The 16,264-nt window shown below is 46.2% G+C and overlaps 1 long non-coding RNA gene across 1 annotated transcript in view; it reads right to left on the bottom strand.

The window, feature by feature from the left end:
• The window catches only part of LOC138454855 (uncharacterized), a 37,031-nt gene extending 21,364 nt beyond the window's left edge, over window positions 1-15,667 (bottom strand). Inside the window, exon 1 of the long non-coding RNA XR_011261516.1 lies at window positions 15,422-15,667. This is a non-coding gene — a long non-coding RNA (uncharacterized lncRNA). The remainder of the gene's footprint in view (window positions 1-15,421) is intronic.
• Window positions 15,668-16,264: the final 597 nt, after the last annotated feature.

Raw genomic sequence — 16,264 nt, forward strand, 5'->3', positions numbered from 1 at the left:
TGTCAGATTTTTAACATGCAGACATTTGGAGTGAGACCCTATTTTCCGCTAGCAACCCCCCAGAATACACCACAGGGTCCTAATGCCTCTCAAAATGTTCACAGAAAAATCACAAAAATAATGATATTACTTATATAATTCTGACAAGTCCGCACTATGAGTTATCTATCTTTTTAAAATTATGCTCTGGTCAAAAAGGGGTGTGGCTTCCCACATCACAGGGTGGCATAACTGGTTTATCCACTTCCCCCAAGCCAGCTTGTTCACAGAGGCACAGCTGCCCCCCAGTTTCTCCCAAGAGGAAGCTATTTTTACGACGCCCCCAATATAACATTTGCCTGAGTCAAGGAAGTTGCATTGTTCTGTTCTTTCAGGTTCCCAGGTGCTCCACCCGTAATCTAATCAGAGAGGTGACAACTCCTTTTGGCAAGGGGCAGCAGGATGCAGCTAGGCCTGGGAAGAGTGGCTGAACAGGTTTCTCCTGTCGGGGGTAGTTGTCAGGCAGAATCCAGTTTCATTAAGTCAGGTTTCAGCTAAATGTCACTTTTTGTTCCCAGTTTTCTACATTCAAATCAAACTGACAATTTGTACCTATACATTAAATAATTACTTCCTTCAAGTCATTTCAGAATATAGTTTTACATTCTTCCACCTCTTAGCAAGTCTTTCCTTGGCCTGGTTTTGTTTCATTTGTTCAGTTTTACACAAAAGTCTGGTGGTTTTAAAACGCCGGCTTTCTGATAGTGGTGAGTACTGGTAATGCAACCATTTTTGGGATTAATAAAATGAATTCCCCATAGTTCTGAATTGCTTTTTTGGCAATCAGCATTGCCATTCCCAATGGTTTCAGGCTACTGTGTGTGTAGCCCAATGGTGGTTTTAGGCAGTGCCCTCCTGTGCTCACAACATAGGCAAAAATGGGTGGCAGCCTATTCTTCATATTTTCCCTGTGCATTCTCTGGGGAGTTCTGGCCATCATGATGTTTTCCATGCCAGTACTTCACAGTTTTATGGTAGGGCTTGTATGCATGGGTAAAAACATCCCACAAGCCCCCCCTCTTGCGATGGCCATTCTGTCCTTTCGCTGATGGAACTCGCAAGATCTGGGATGTTCGCCTCCTCTTCTTCCAATTCCATGGATGGCACAGTTCAGCATCTTTTCCTCCCTCCAGTCGATCAATCAGTTCTCCTTGCTGGTCCTGATGGGAGGATTGGGCGGTACCCTGGGCCCCTCGGGTCTCTGCTCCCGGTCCCCGGTCGTCCTCCTTGGTCAGTCTCCATGGTTTCATCTCTCCTAGGATGATAAAGCAAAGCGGCAATACCTATTCGTATACATTTTTCCATCACTACTAATGGTGTGGCAGACATATACATTTTATACTTTAACATACCTAACATTTTACTTTTGAGATACAAGTTATCATTCAAAGACAGTGGCTTACAAGAGTATAATATTTTAGAGACTATATGTGGGATATTTTAGGGTTGGAACTGAATTAATCTGGAGCAGTCCCCTCTGGCATTGCAGAGGACTCCTCCAGTTGTTGCAGAGTGTGCCTGGGATGGCACCACTTTAGCTGATTTATATGTACCCACTTGTCTTCCCCTTCCACCAAACTGCCTTTGGGGATGCGGATCTTGTAGGCCACAGGGGAGATTTTGTCTATAATTTCAAACGGTCCCTTCCATGTAGGCAAGAATTTTTGCTGTTTGGCCTGGTTCCTTTGGAAATTGTATAGATAGACCCGATCATCCACCTTATATTCCTTTCGGGTAGTTTTTAAATCATAGTGGGTCTTCATGCTCTCGGCTGATCTTTCTAGATTCCGCTGAGCATAGGCAAAAGCATGCTGAAGGTGTTTCCTTAAATTCTCCACATACTCATGAGTTGTGGAGGCATTTATCAACGTTTGCTCTTGGGTTCTGTAGAGCAAATGCTGGGGAAGCACCATCTTGCGTCCCGTCATCAACTCAAATGGTGACATTTTAGTTGCAGATGAAGGGGTAGATCTGATGGCCATTAGGACCAGAGGTAATGGGATATCCCAACTTGGCCCAGAATCTGCCACAAACTTTTTTAAGATGCTCACAATTGTCCGGTTGTAGCGTTCTACTGCTCCAGAAGAACCAGGCCTGTAAGCAATGTGTAGCTTCCTTTTAACCCCCAGTATCTCCCACATCTTTGTCATTACTTCACTGGTGAAGTGGCTACCCCTGTCTGACTCAATCCTTTGAGGTAGACCAAAACGGGAAAAGATGTGGTTAATCATCAGGGCAGCTGCTGTTTCTGCCTTGCAGTTTGGGGCTGGGAGACATTCCACCCACTTGGTAAACAAGCATGTAACGGTCAACATGTACTTGTTTCCTCTAGACGAGCGGATTACAGGGCCTACAAAGTCGATCTGCAAATCTGACCATGGCAGTTTCATCCCCCTCTTTTGGAGAGGCGCACGGTGTGTGAGGGATGATGGCTGAAATTGTGCACACACAAGACACCCCTTCAAGTATTGGTCGAGGTCCTGCCCCATGTGTGGCCAGTATGCAACCTCTCTTAAGATTTCCAGTGTTGTGCGAAACCCCCTATGACCGGCGGCGGCCGCATCATGGGCGTGACTTAACATCAGGCTGCGGAATGAGGTAGGAACCACCCACTGATCGTGGCCAGCTTTGGATTTCCTTACCAGCAAACCGTCTTGGATTCGGAACATTTTTGGACATTTCATCAACACTCTTAGGTCCTCTTTCCCAATGTAATCGGTATCAGTCAGGGGAAAGTTCTCAGGGTCCTCAAGGTGTTGGTAAAACTTACCAATAATTGGATCCCCCTTCTGAGCTGTAATTAAATCAGCATCAGGGGTCTCCTTACTCCATTGTGCAGTTGAAAGATCATTGTGAACATTTGTCTGGGACCTAGTGATAGCAGTGACCTGGATTTCCCCCAATAGGGACTCTATTTCTATTAGATCCCCTTGGATGGCCCCTGTTTTGGCCAGCTGATCAGCTAAGTAATTTCCAGTTTTGTCTGGTCCCTCTACTTTGGAATGACCCTTGATCTTTTTCCAGTAGATGGTCATCCCATTCGATGTGACCAGATCATCAATATTTTGGATTAACTTCCCATGTTTCAGGGGTTTGTTATTAGCGCATAACATGCCTCTGGTTTTCCAGTTGACCAAGTGCTCCACGAACCCGTTCCGTACATAATCCGAATCTGTGATTATGACCAGTTCGTGGAGTTGATGCTGTACAGCAGTGAGGATGGCCTGATGCACAGCCATCAATTCTGCCACCTGACTACTTCGGGGACCAATTTTGTATCCAGCAGAGGGTTCTGGGAACTCCTTCACCCATGCATTCCCTACGCCAGCCACCAGTTCTTTCTCCCCGTCGTTGTCAACATGGTAAGAGCATCCATACACATAGACAGTGGGCATTCCCTCACACTTGTCTTCTTCAAAGACTTTGTGTGGGGAATTAAGGTATGCCTCCATGTTGTCCTTGATTTTTAGACTTTCGTCCTCGAGACAGTTTTCTCTGGCACCATCATGCAAGTCAGCCAGACCTTGCGCGAGTGGACTCTTCTTGTTTTGGCCATATCTGACCTCCACAGGAAAGCCTTGCATTGACAGAATCCAGGAAGTAATTCGGGAATTACTCACATTTCCGGCCCGGATTCTGTCACTTTGGAGATATTACAGAGGCTGGTGTGGAGTCTACACTATGATGTGTTCCCCCTGGATAAACGGGTGGTAATTCTTCAATGCCCACACCGTTGCCAGGAGTGCCTTCTCACAATCGTTGAATTTTTCCTCCACAGAGGATAAAGTTTTGCTCGCATAGGAGATTACTTTATTGACCTTGTCTTGCTTTTGGTATAATACTGCCGTCAAGCACGTATTAGAGAACCCCGTCTCCAGGAAGAACTCCTTGTTTCTGACAGGGTAAGCTAGGCAAGGCGCTTGTGAGAGGCTTCTTTTGAGTTGTCTTACCGCCTCGGATTGTTCTGGACCCCATTCCCACTTGACCCCCCCTTCAAGAGATGAATCAGGGGTCTAGTGATCTCTGCGTAGCCTTCAATGAACTTTCTGCTGTAATTAGTCAGTCCCAGGAGGCTCCTTAGTTCCCGCAGAGTTGTAGGGTCTTTCAGCTTTTGAAGTGCTTCCACTTTCTTTTCTTGGGGACAGAGGCCCTGAGGAGTAATCTCATGCCCCAAGAAATTAACACGGGTTCTACACCACTGTGCTTTCGAAAGGAAAGTTTTGCTCCGGCGGCCCTCAACTGTGTCAGAACATAACAGATCTCTGCTATGTCTTCCTCCACAGATGAACTTTTGATGAGGGCATCATCTACATAAGCCAGGTTACCCCTCGCACCCAGGTCGGGCATGGCCTTATGTAGGAAAATGTTGAATTCATTGCCGGAGTTGAGGTATCCGAAGGGAGTCCGGGTCCATGTGTACTGCTGGCCCCCAAAGGTAAAAGCCAGTTTGTATTGGTCCTCCCTACTGACAGGCATGGTCCAGTATCCATTGGTCAGGTCTATTGCTGTGAATACCTGTGACCCCTGAATCTGGGCCAGCCCCGGGTCAATGTAGGGCAGAGGCCATCGGGAAGTATGGACCCGTTTTTTGAGCTCCCTAAGGTCGGCGCAGAATCTCCACTGGCCGTTTGGCTTCAATATTCCCAGCACCGGATTATTGAAAGTGCTGTGGACTGGACGGATTATTCCCCGGGACTCAAGGTTCTTAATTATTTCAGTAAGGGACTCCATGGATGTGAGAGGCAAGCAATATTGCTTCACAAACACTGGAGTCATTCCAGGGTCCGTGGGAATTGTTGTGGTGTGGATGTCGGTGCGACCACAGTCATATGAGTCTACCGCAAAGAGATCTTGGAAATCCAAGAAAACTTGTTTCAACTTTTGCTTCTGTTCCAGAGTCACACAGGCATCAGCTAGGTTGACTCTCTCTTCCACCATCTGCCTGAAGCCTAGAAAGACTTCTGGTTTGGCTATCTCAGCGGCCTCCTCCAGCTGGGTGGAGAAGTCCCTGGTCAGAGTGCTGATTTGGACAGGAGGCTTCAGGTGGGAAAGGCAGCCCTCATGGACCTGGAAAATCACCTCATCCCTCCTGAAGTCACAAGTCACATCTTCCTTACCATAAGGGCAAGAAGTGTACACCAGGAAGTTCCCCCCATGCCGGGTGAAAATCCTGTCTGGTGTTGTATTGTCCTCACTGTCACTGTCAAAACAGTCCTTGGGGATCGGTCCTAACAGTTCATTTCCTAAATCAATGGAGAAATGTCGGTCATCAACCGCCATTCCAATAATGGTGCCTGCGGCTAGAGTAATACTCTTTAAGTCGCTGTTATCCACCTCTATTGGAATGGTGTCATGTTCTATGTTGACTAATGGTGTTGGGTTTACCCCTAACCCTTGCTGTTGGAGAGAAGCATTTAGATGGATATAAGCATCAGGGTTTTTCAATTTTTGTCCTCTTTTAACTTTCACTTCCAGGGAGAATTTTCGGGTCCTTTCTGGGATGGTGACTTCCTCTTTGATCTGAATTTCAACTGCATAAGGTAGCAATTGAGCTGACCTAAATGCTTTTTCTGGATCATCAAAGCCCATGGGATTATCCGCTAATCGGGACCAAGCTTTGAAGTTTATTAGGTCCAAACTAATGGCAAAGCGATTGAGAATGTCACTGCCTAAGTAAAAGGCGGCAGTGACATCTCGCCCGACCCAACAATTATGGACTATGCTCTTGTTGCTTGGCAGGAGATGTTTGGCAGGAGATGTTTGGAATTAGGTGCTTCCAGGTCCATTTCCCATTTGTCTAGCAGTTTGAATGTGGGAATGGCTGGATCTTTTGGGAGTTGGCGGAACATGGCTTCGCTGATGAAGCTCTTACCGTTGTTCACACACACTCGAGCGAGAACAGAGTCCTTCCCATCATTTAACTGAACAGGGATGAACAACTGCTCTCCAATTTGCTGAATATCAGCCAGGCTCTGAGCTGATTTCACATCTTTCTGGACTATAGGAGTGGGAGTTTCTGATTGTGGATTAGTAAAGAATTTCAGGGTGTTTCCTTCCAGTGTGGAATACCACCTTAAACTGGAAGGAAGGTTGATTTTCAGAAATAGAGAGGACCCCCCACCACCAGTCTGTTGTTCTACTGCTATCACTTTCACGTCTGGAATTTGGTTGTTCTGGAAGTGAAATTCTACTTGGTCAGATTTTTGTTCGACCATGTGGCAGGTGCGGTTTAAACTAACATGGTTGACACTCTGTTTTAATTTTATTGGTCGGCTAGTCTGGGTCCAGAGGACCTTGTTTACACAATCTATTAGGGGTGACAACCTTCTCAGGAGGTCATTCCCTAGTAAACAAGGGGTGCCCTCTGGAGTCACTACTATGACCGGGTGTTTCACCTTGTGTCACCCAATTTTAATGTCCAAGTCTGCAGTCCCCTCAACGGGAATTTCCTTCCCGTCAAAGTTCTGCAGTTGTCCAGGAAGAGAGGTGAGAGGAATTCGGTAATTCTCCCCCCTTCCTGCATTTAGTTCCTCAAAGGCCCTTTTGGACAGAAGGGTAGCTTGGGATCCAGTGTCCACCAGTGCCAAAATTGTACCCTGCCCCTGTACTTGTACCGGGGCATAGTATCTTCCCTCCTTCTCCTCAACGGGGCACAGATAATGCACATTTTTGGACAACTGGTGGGCTAACTTTCTGGTTTTGGACATTGCTAGCGAAGAGATTTGGGCAGAATTCTGTGGAGAGCCTTGGGAATCTGAAAGAAAAAGTTGGCAACTGGAGATCAGAGCCATTGTGGGTTCCCCTGGTTCCGGTTCTGGGCCGCCCGCCCTTTTTGGAGGCAGTCATCAGGATGGGTTTGACCCTTGGGATTTTGGTATCGTCGGTTCTGGGATGAGATGATGGGCGGCGGTAGCTCAGTCTCCACATCTCCCCAGTCTGGATTGGAATCCCTTGGGACCCATTTTTCCTTGGGAGGAGTTCCTCCATCTCTGAAGGAGAAGATCCTTTTCCCAGGATCTTCTGAGGATCCCCCTCCCTCAAATTGGAAGACCTGTACCTCCTCCACAAAGTGGGTCTTTTTGGGTCCTTTGTTTCTCCTACCTCCTCTCTGCTCCTTGGGTGGCAGACTTTCGGGGGTAGGAGATTTTGTTTCCGGTTCCTGGTTTTCCAGGGGCTGTTTACAAGTTGGGAAGTATGCTTGCTCCAAGGCTTTACACCCCCCTTCCCCTTGTGCCTCCTCCCTGGGAACCGGTGGGTTATCAGGGTGCTGCCCCCATCATTGTTCTGGAGCACCAGGTCCAGAGTTTGGGGCATTCTGCGGTGGCATGCTCATCTGAGGGTTCTGTTGAACCCTCAGTATGTGACCCAGATCTCGTGCCATATTTTGGACCTGGCGCTCAAGTTGTGAAACCTGCTCAGGCTGATACGGGGCTCTATTTTCTCCCCTGGGCTGATCCCGGGAAGGGTAGCTATCCCTTCTCTGGTAGTACCCCTGGTTGAGAAGATTTTGGTACCCCTCCACCCTTGGCCTCCCCTCTCCCGGATTAGGTTGTCTGGGCTCAGGGAATTGGGGAAAGAAGGATGGATGATTTTGGGGCTGGAAATTGGGCGGATACCTGGGGAAAAAGTTCTGCCCAGGATTTGGAGAATTTCTGCCCTCCTGGGGGAAGTTAGGAGGGAAGTTCCCCGGGTCAGGTGCTTGGCTGGATCCCCCCCTTGGGCTGGAGGAGTCCACACATAACCCAGGATTGGTCGGTTTCCCTTGTAGCGGGGACTTACATAGTCAGGGGAGCGGGGGACCCCATTTGTGGGACTACCTCCTCGACTCCCTGTCTGTGACTGGCCTGAGGGCCTTCTGGGCTGTGAATTATTTGTTGCAGGCAGGTTTTTAGGCCCCCCATCTCCAAATCTAAAACGGGGGCAACCTTTACCTCTGCCACCTTGGCAGCAGCAGGGGTGCTGTTGGTTTTGGGGTTTTTCGGCGCATTATTTTTTTTTTCTATGGGCTTCTGCACCTCATAGATCCGGGTAGCCTGTTCAATGACACAGTCTAAAGATCTTTTCTCATGAAAATCTCTCACGAGCTGGGTCATTATGTATTTGGGTAAGACATGGAAAAACATATTGATAAATTCTCTGCTATCCGTGCGCACCCTTCTGGTGGTCTGCGCAAAAGCACGCTTTAATTCTTGCACAAACTCTTGTGGGGCCTGATCCTCCCCACATTGCAAATTGTAGGCTGCCTTGCGAGCCTCTTGAGGATTTCTGTGAACAGAAAAATGTTTCAAGATGGCCGCCTTATAGGTGGACCATCTTAAATGATTTTGGTCCTCCAGCCCGGCAAACAAACTGGAGTATTCTGGGGAGAATGTCCATTTGACGTACTGGATGCAGCTACTGCTGTCCTTCAAATGGAAAGTCTCCATCATTTGCTCATAGAGCTCCAAGTGTTCCCAAACGGAATACTTGGCGTTCTTATGATAAGGAGTGATGACACTCCTGATTGCCTTTATTTGTTTCAATGGGTCCTTAAGCAAGGCCCTTTTTGCCTTATTGGCCTTTTTGGTTCGGGTAACCCTGGTCCATTCATCCTCCGACTCAGAAGCGCTGCTCCCAGAGGTGCCCGTCTGATCTTCCAGGTTTTCCCGGATTCTGCAGGCCTGGGAATGGCTGGCAGAATGTGGGGTCCTGGTCTCCTGTGTCCTGTGACACTCAGAGGAGTCTTCAGTTCCCTCCTTGCTACCAGGATTTGCTGGGTATCCCCCCCACTGACCTAACTGGGCAGAGGTTTTCAGGATGCCCTTAATGGGCCTACTCTTCTGGGGTTCCCCACTAAATTGCACTGTGCTTGGTTGCCCATACCCCGATACCCGCCCATCCATTCCTGGGAGGTACTGGCCTATGAGCCCCATACTTCTAGCTGGATAGTAATCTGCCATCCCCGTGGCCCTGGGCTCATGTGCGCGAGGGGACATGGGGGTGGCAGAGTCCAGGGACTGGGAGAGATGAAGGCCTCTGGTACTAGGGCTCCTGAGGTTATGCTCAGGAGTTTCTCTTTCCCAGCGAACCTCATCTCTATCCGCCCCTGCTTCCTGTTGCAATGCAAGAGCCTGCGCTTTCAGTTCCTCAGTTAAGGCCTTACTAGACTCTATCAGTCTCTCCTGCATCTCTACCTGTTGCTGGATCTTATCATTGTGCTGACAGAGAGCCTCATTTTCTCTCTGTGCCTCCTGATTGGTCTTGGAGTACTGGGCCAGTCTCTGCTGCAGGAGGGTTACCTCCTGAGCTGTGTCCCTATTGGCCTGCTCCTTTCTTGCCAGAGCATCCTCCACCCTCCTGGTGTGCTCTAACAAGTTCTGGTGTTCTTTTTTGAGGTCACCCAGTCCCTGGAGGGCCAGGTGATTTTCTTCCATTTTACTTTTGTAAGTGGCAGACTTCCTGGCCTAAGGTATCCCTTTCCTGACTAAGAGCCTGCATCTGTGCCGCCAGGTCGTCCCTTTGCCTTTGGAAGGCACCAGCTTTCTGGCGCTCCTGATCAAACTCTGCCTGGGTATCCAGGTCTTTCAGAATCAATTTATTGCTTTCCTCTTTCTCTCTGTCTAATCGAATTTGCAGGGTGGCTACCTGCTCTTGGCATGCCCTGTTGAAGTCCAGTTGTTGCTCCAGCTTTTTCTGGCTCCAAACCTTCTTGGTACTCCTTCTGCAAGGCCAGAAATCTGGTATCCTGGTCAGCCTTCTCCTGTTGCAGTCTATCCATGTCCCCTTTTATTTTAATGATATACTGCCTACTATCATTTTCTGACTCCTGGCTCCTCTGCAGCCTCTGCTCAGAAGAGACCAGGTCAGATTGGGCCTTTTCTAACGCCAGCTGTTGCCTACTTGCCAGATCTTGGCCTTCAGCACATTTGTCCTGCATGGCTCCCATATATAGATACAAATATGCCGCTATCCTAACCATCTTGTCGTGTTCATCTTTAACTTTAGGAGCCATGTATAATTCACTCAGGGCCACATGTAATGGACCCTGATCTCTCCATGTATCTGACCCTGTTTCAGTGACCTGTTGCGCGATTGCCTGCAGCCAGACCGTTTGGTCCTGATGAGTCCACTCACCTCTCACAAATAGCTTATGTAAGAAGTGCTCTCTGGCTATTTTCATATCTACCAAGGTCGTCATTCTGGAATTTGAGTTCCTTCCTGACTTACAGAAGTTTGTATTTTATTTTGCAAAACAGATCGTTTCCTTAGAGCGTTCCTTTGAGGGGTGCTTTCACAGTGTAAAACAGCGTGGTGATCTAACCGGATATGTGTATCTGGTCAGTTGGCACACTGTATTAATCTGCACAAATGGTAAATCTAACCCAGAATATCCCGGCTCCGAGCCCCCACTTTTGTAAGCGATATTCAATCAACACTACAGCCAAGTCAATGCCTAGTCTGGGATGCTGAGGAAAACCCTTATTAATGTATTTTTATGTCTAGTTCAGTACTCTGGATGACCATCCTTGTATAACACCCCCCTCTTAGAATCCCCCTGACCCCACTGAGCAAATTAAAAGGTTTATTTGAGAATTTAAACAATATATAAATAAATTTATAATAAATTAATATCTGATAGTACACTTAGACATATGATGTTGATCAACAATGGGTAATCTGGCACTAGCACACTTCTTTACAATCAATGAGGAGTTAGCATAGGATGGATAAAGTAGCAAAAATACTTTTATGATTTCAAGGGAAAAGCAATGAGGAATAAATGCAGTACAGAAATACTTGATATGATTTTACCAAAAGATAAGATAATCACTTTTTTTCTGGCAATTCACCCCCCTCCCATATGCAATGTAAGAAATGGAAGGAGATGGAAAGAGGAGCACACAGTTCTCAGGAATGCAATCAAATACAATACAAAATTCAGTTCCCCCCCAGCAAGCTTAGAGGAAACAGGTAGGAGTTTGAAACACAGGCCCAAAATGCTTTTAAATGTGATGGCAATGGATGGGAAAATGTGCCTACTGATTCTAATTCCCTCTAGAGATTCAGGGTGAGTGGGAGATGCGTGTTGGTATTAGTTCAGGCTCACTTTAGCAATGCTCTATGAGTTATTACCAAGTTGCAAACGGATTTTAACAAAGGAAAGAATGGAGCTGCTATTTTGACAAGTGGAGAAATTGGCCAAAATCGCAAATCGTAGTAAATTCGCGAGTGAGTGACTCGTGATTGCGGCAAAAGTCGGTTCTAGGCTTGTTGGAAAGCTTAGATTCTAAGCTTTCAGAGGAAAGTTAAACCACGTTCCTAGCACAAACGGTTCCAGAGATACGGACGATTTAATAAAGGTAGATTTTTGGATTTAAAGTAAAACTCAAAATGACAGGTGACAGCTTGCAGCTGCAGAATTGACGGATGACAGTTGTGCAGCTTTAAAAATGACAGATGACACGATTTCTAGGAGGCTGTTCTACTTAGGTTAAAATAGTTTGGATTAGATTATTTTAACTAAGAGATTGGTTCTGCACAGTTCTGCTAGGTACTGACAATATAAATTTGAAATAGGCCTCGCCACGGATCTGGTCAGGTTTTGGACTGGACTCCGGTTCTGGTCTCGGCACATCACAGTGATCTGGGTCAGCTCTCTGGTTCTGCTCACAGCGGTCTGGGTCACTCTGGATCTCTGGTCTGGTGTCTGGCAATTGTTCTTGGCAAAAGAATTCAAACAGCTCGCCCGGCTGTGGAATAGTTTGCAAATGATTTTAAGGTTGCTGATGCCTGCTGAGAAAAGTTCTCAGTTTGTGGGTTTAGGCCCTTGCTTTAAGTTCTTAAATTCTGAAGTAAAGTTCTGGTCTTTGGAGATTGATGGATTTGAAGTCTGGATATCTGGATGTGAAGTCGTCGGTCAGCATGCTCCGCAGCAAATGGAATTGAATGTCTCTACCTGTCCCAGCAGTCTCTTTTTATGTGTTTTGAAAATGGGTGTGTGCCTGGGTCTAGCTAAGCCTACCCCTCTCTACTTGTCATTGGCCTAATTCTCCCCTCTCCCATGATTGGGGGAAGGAAATGGATTGTCATCATGATTAGGTCTGTTTATGGGTCAGAGGATCCTCCCCTGGTCAGTTTGCCCACAAATCTATATTTGATTCAAATACATCTTTCCCAGATATACAATTTGTTGAAATTACATGTGCACGTTATATATTCCTTATGGTCCATGCTTGCCCGCCTCTGATCTTCCTGGGGGCTTGCATTCAAAAATGACAACATTTTGCGCTTTTTAACTGGTTTTGCAATATCGGACATTTACCCAAAATTACACACATGTGCGCAAGGAGTATGGACATTAATTGATGAAGTGTCAGATTTTTAACATGCAGACATTTGGAGTGAGACCCTATTTTCCGCTAGCAACCCCCCAGAATACACCACAGGGTCCTAATGCCTCTCAAAATGTTCACAGAAAAATCACAAAAATAATGATATTACTTATATAATTCTGACAAGTCCGCACTATGAGTTATCTATCTTTTTAAAATTATGCTCTGGTCAAAAAGGGGTGTGGCTTCCGACATCACAGGGTGGAATAACTGGCTTATCCACTTCCCCCAAGTCAGCTTGTTCACAGAGGCACAGCTGCCCCCCAGTTTCTCCCAAGAGGAAGCTATTTTTACGACGCCCCCAATATAACATTTGCCTGAGTCAAGGAAGTTGCATTGTTCTGTTCTTTCCAGTTCCCAGGTGCTCCACCCGTAATCTAATCAGAGAGGTGACAACTCCTTTTGGCAAGGGGCAGCAGGATGCAGCTAGGCCTGGGAAGAGTGGATGAACAGGTTTCTCCTGTCGGGGGTAGTTGTCAGGCAGAATCCAGTTTCATTAAGCCAGGTTTCAGCTAAATGTCACTTTTTGTTCCCAGTTTTCTACATTCAAATCAAACTGACAATTTGTACCTATACATTAAATAATTACTTCCTTCAAGTCATTTCAGAATATAGTTTTACATTCTTCCACCTCTTAGCAAGTCTTTCCTTGACCTGGTTTTGTTTAATTTGTTCAGTTTTACACAAAAGACTGGTGGTTTTAAAACGCCGGCTTTCTGATAGTGGTGAGTACTGTTAATGCAACCATTTTTGGGATTAAGAAAATGAATTCCCCACAGTTCTGAGTTGCTTTTTTGGCAATCAGCATTGCCATTCCCAATGGTTTCAGGCTACTGTGTGTGTAGCCCAATGGTGGTTTTACGCAGTGCCCTCCGGTGCTTAAAAAAAAAATGGGTGGCAGCCTATTCTTCATGTTTTCCCTGTGCACTCTCTGGGGAGTTCTGGCCATCATGATGTTTTCCATGCCAGTACTGCACAGTTTTATGGTAGGGCTTCTATGCATGGGTAAAAACATCCCACAGTACACATACATATCCCTTTGTTCGTCTATTCATCATTACAGGCCCTTCAAGATGTGCCATGTTGGATTGCTCTGCCAGCACACATGGAGGTGCAGGACACCTATAAATGCATTAGTCGTGGCGAATCCAAGTGATTTGCCCGTGGCTGAAATTACTGCGGGCAAATCGTTCGCATGAGAAAGGTGCAAACTACCAAAAGTTTGCACCTTTCTCATGCGAACACACATACACACTCACACCCACACACACAACACATCCATAACACTCCCTCACCCACACCCTCAGCACACCCCCACCCGCACCCCCAACATAGGCTGGGTTCCTGCAGCGCCAGTCCCCTTTCACTTCCGTGTTCGGGAACCGGCGCTGCAGGGTCCTTTTCTTATCTTTTTTATTTATTTTTAAACGGAAGGCTGCAGTGGTTTCCCCTGCAGCCCCCGCTCACTATACTATAAAGTATAGTGAGCGGGGCGATGCGGGGGACACACCACAGTCCCTGTTTTTTAAAATAATGCTACCACCAAAGGTTCAAACTTTTGGTGTTCGAACCTTTGGTGGTAGCATTTTTAGAACAAAAGGTTCATGCGAACCTTTTGATTCGGGAAAATCGTCCTAAACGTCTTGGCGATGCGCACCAATACTATTGCATCCATGGAGAGAAGGAATGCTGGACGCAGGAAATGCCGGGCAACCTTTCTGAATTTCTGAATTTGTTGACAATGACATACATCAAAGTCAGTCATCTGTAAAATAGTCATTGTTCGCATCCTTTTCAGATGCTCGGCCCTTTGAGATTCAAGCCCTACATTTAGAAAGCATCATGCATTGAGATCTGCAGATGACGATATGAACACTAAAGTTTCAGAAAAACATCTCTAATGAGCATACTAAGTGCTAAGAATGTTTACCGGTGATCCTCATTACATCTAATCCTATTCTTCCTAATTGCTGTCTTTACATGAGGTGGATTCCACCGCTGACACAAGATATTGACCGTTCCGCTGCCTGAGAACAATAGACTCCAAATACCTCAAGTAGGGACAAAAAGGGACGCAAACGGCAGCATCTTCCTGAAGCTGATTTGCCACCCATTGCCATCCCCTTCATTCGGGAGGGTGGATATGATGTAAGGAATGTGAAGAGGAAGAGTGGCAATCAGAGCAGTAAGGATTACTTTCAATCATATGTTTCTTCTCTCACCCTACTTCCAACATGTGCAGAAAACCATAGACTGGATTTGGAGAAATACCACTTAAAAGAATAAGCAGACTCTATAATGCTCACATGGCAAGATGTATTTGCAAAAGAAGAAGAAATATTCATTTTACCGCCACCTGACTCACACCATATCCAGATCTGCTGTCTGATTCAACAATGCAGACGATAATGCTTTACAAAAGTACAGGGAAGCCCATTTAGCTGCCTGACAAATACCAGACTAGGGATGCCTCCGGACATTGACCAACAATGCGAAGATTCCCTGAACAGCAAATCAAATCCATTAGAAAGCCTGTCAGCCTTGACATGTGGAGCTGAATGATCAGCTACAGGTTGTGGATGCAGGAATTAATGTCTGCTTGCGGCTGTTTGTCACTTGGAAGTGTGTTTGGGGAAGGTGTGGGCCATAAATACACTTTCGGAGGCTATTATGTGCTTGATTCCCATCACCTGGATGCTTTTACCTCCAAGCTTTAGCTGGAGATGACTGCATTTTTGGTGGAATTACCGCCTGTTTTTGGTGTTTTTGGTGGCATTTCGCAGCATTTCCACTTGTAATATGGCAGAATTAGCATTAGTGTTTCTGGAGGTAATTCCACTGGAGGAATTAGCACTGTGGCTAAATATGCCACTTGTTGGTCAATTTCCATCAGCAGTAATTATGCCAGGGCTAATTCTGACGGCAGGCTCAGTGCTGATTTTCAGTGACCTAAAATTAGGCAGACTAGTAATAATGGTGGTAACAGATTTACTGGCACTTTTACCACTTACCACTCTATCCAATGTTGGCTGCAGAAGACACGGTCTTACTTTGAAGCTCTTTAAATCCCGAATTGAAGCCTTATGGTGTCCTTGAGAAAGAACAAAAACGCAAAACACATTTTGGTCACATTTCAATGTATTTAATGGACGTTGAATTACATATAAAACAGGCACATTTCTGTTTGAAAGTGGAATTGTGGTGCACATAATAAAATATCATCAATCCTTATCATAATGTATGCACATTTTGCCATTATAATGTTTATTTATTTATTTATTACATTTGTTAGCATGGGGACATATATGCTTGTCTGTCAGCGACAGGCCTTACCTTCGTTCTCTTGCATGGTTTAGGGTCGAAGGGGTAAATCTTGTCTCCCCAGGCACCCACCCCGCTATCCGTTAGCAGTGCTGCACAAACAGAGTTAGGGGGCTACCCAAAAAGGACAGGTGCAAGTATTGAGGAAAAGCCCCCAATTGAGGGAAAACATCTTCTGCAGAGCCAACAGGATCAATTCAGGATGTACGAATGACAAATCAGGGCTAGTGAAGAATCCTGGGCAACATTTTAAATGATCAGGGTTCTGGTACAGTGAAACCAGGATAGGAAACTGAGTACAAAGGAAGAGATCCACAGACTAGATAGCGAGGTTCCAGGCAAAGGCACTGGAGCTGAACAGGACAGGAATAAGGAGGAGGCAAATTAGCGACAGGGAGTAAGCCATGAAAATGAGCGTCTTGCAATCACAGAGAAAATGGAGATTACGATGCTAGGCTTACCCCATAAACGGCTTTATTGTACCGTTCTTCTGAGCCAGGTGTACGGTGCCATCTTGACGCAACTGCATCATT

The sequence above is a fragment of the Ambystoma mexicanum genome, chromosome 1p, assembly GCF_040938575.1.
Source record: "Ambystoma mexicanum isolate Mex_15411 chromosome 1p, UKY_AmexF1_1, whole genome shotgun sequence".
NCBI classification, from domain to species: Eukaryota; Metazoa; Chordata; class Amphibia; order Caudata; family Ambystomatidae; genus Ambystoma; species Ambystoma mexicanum.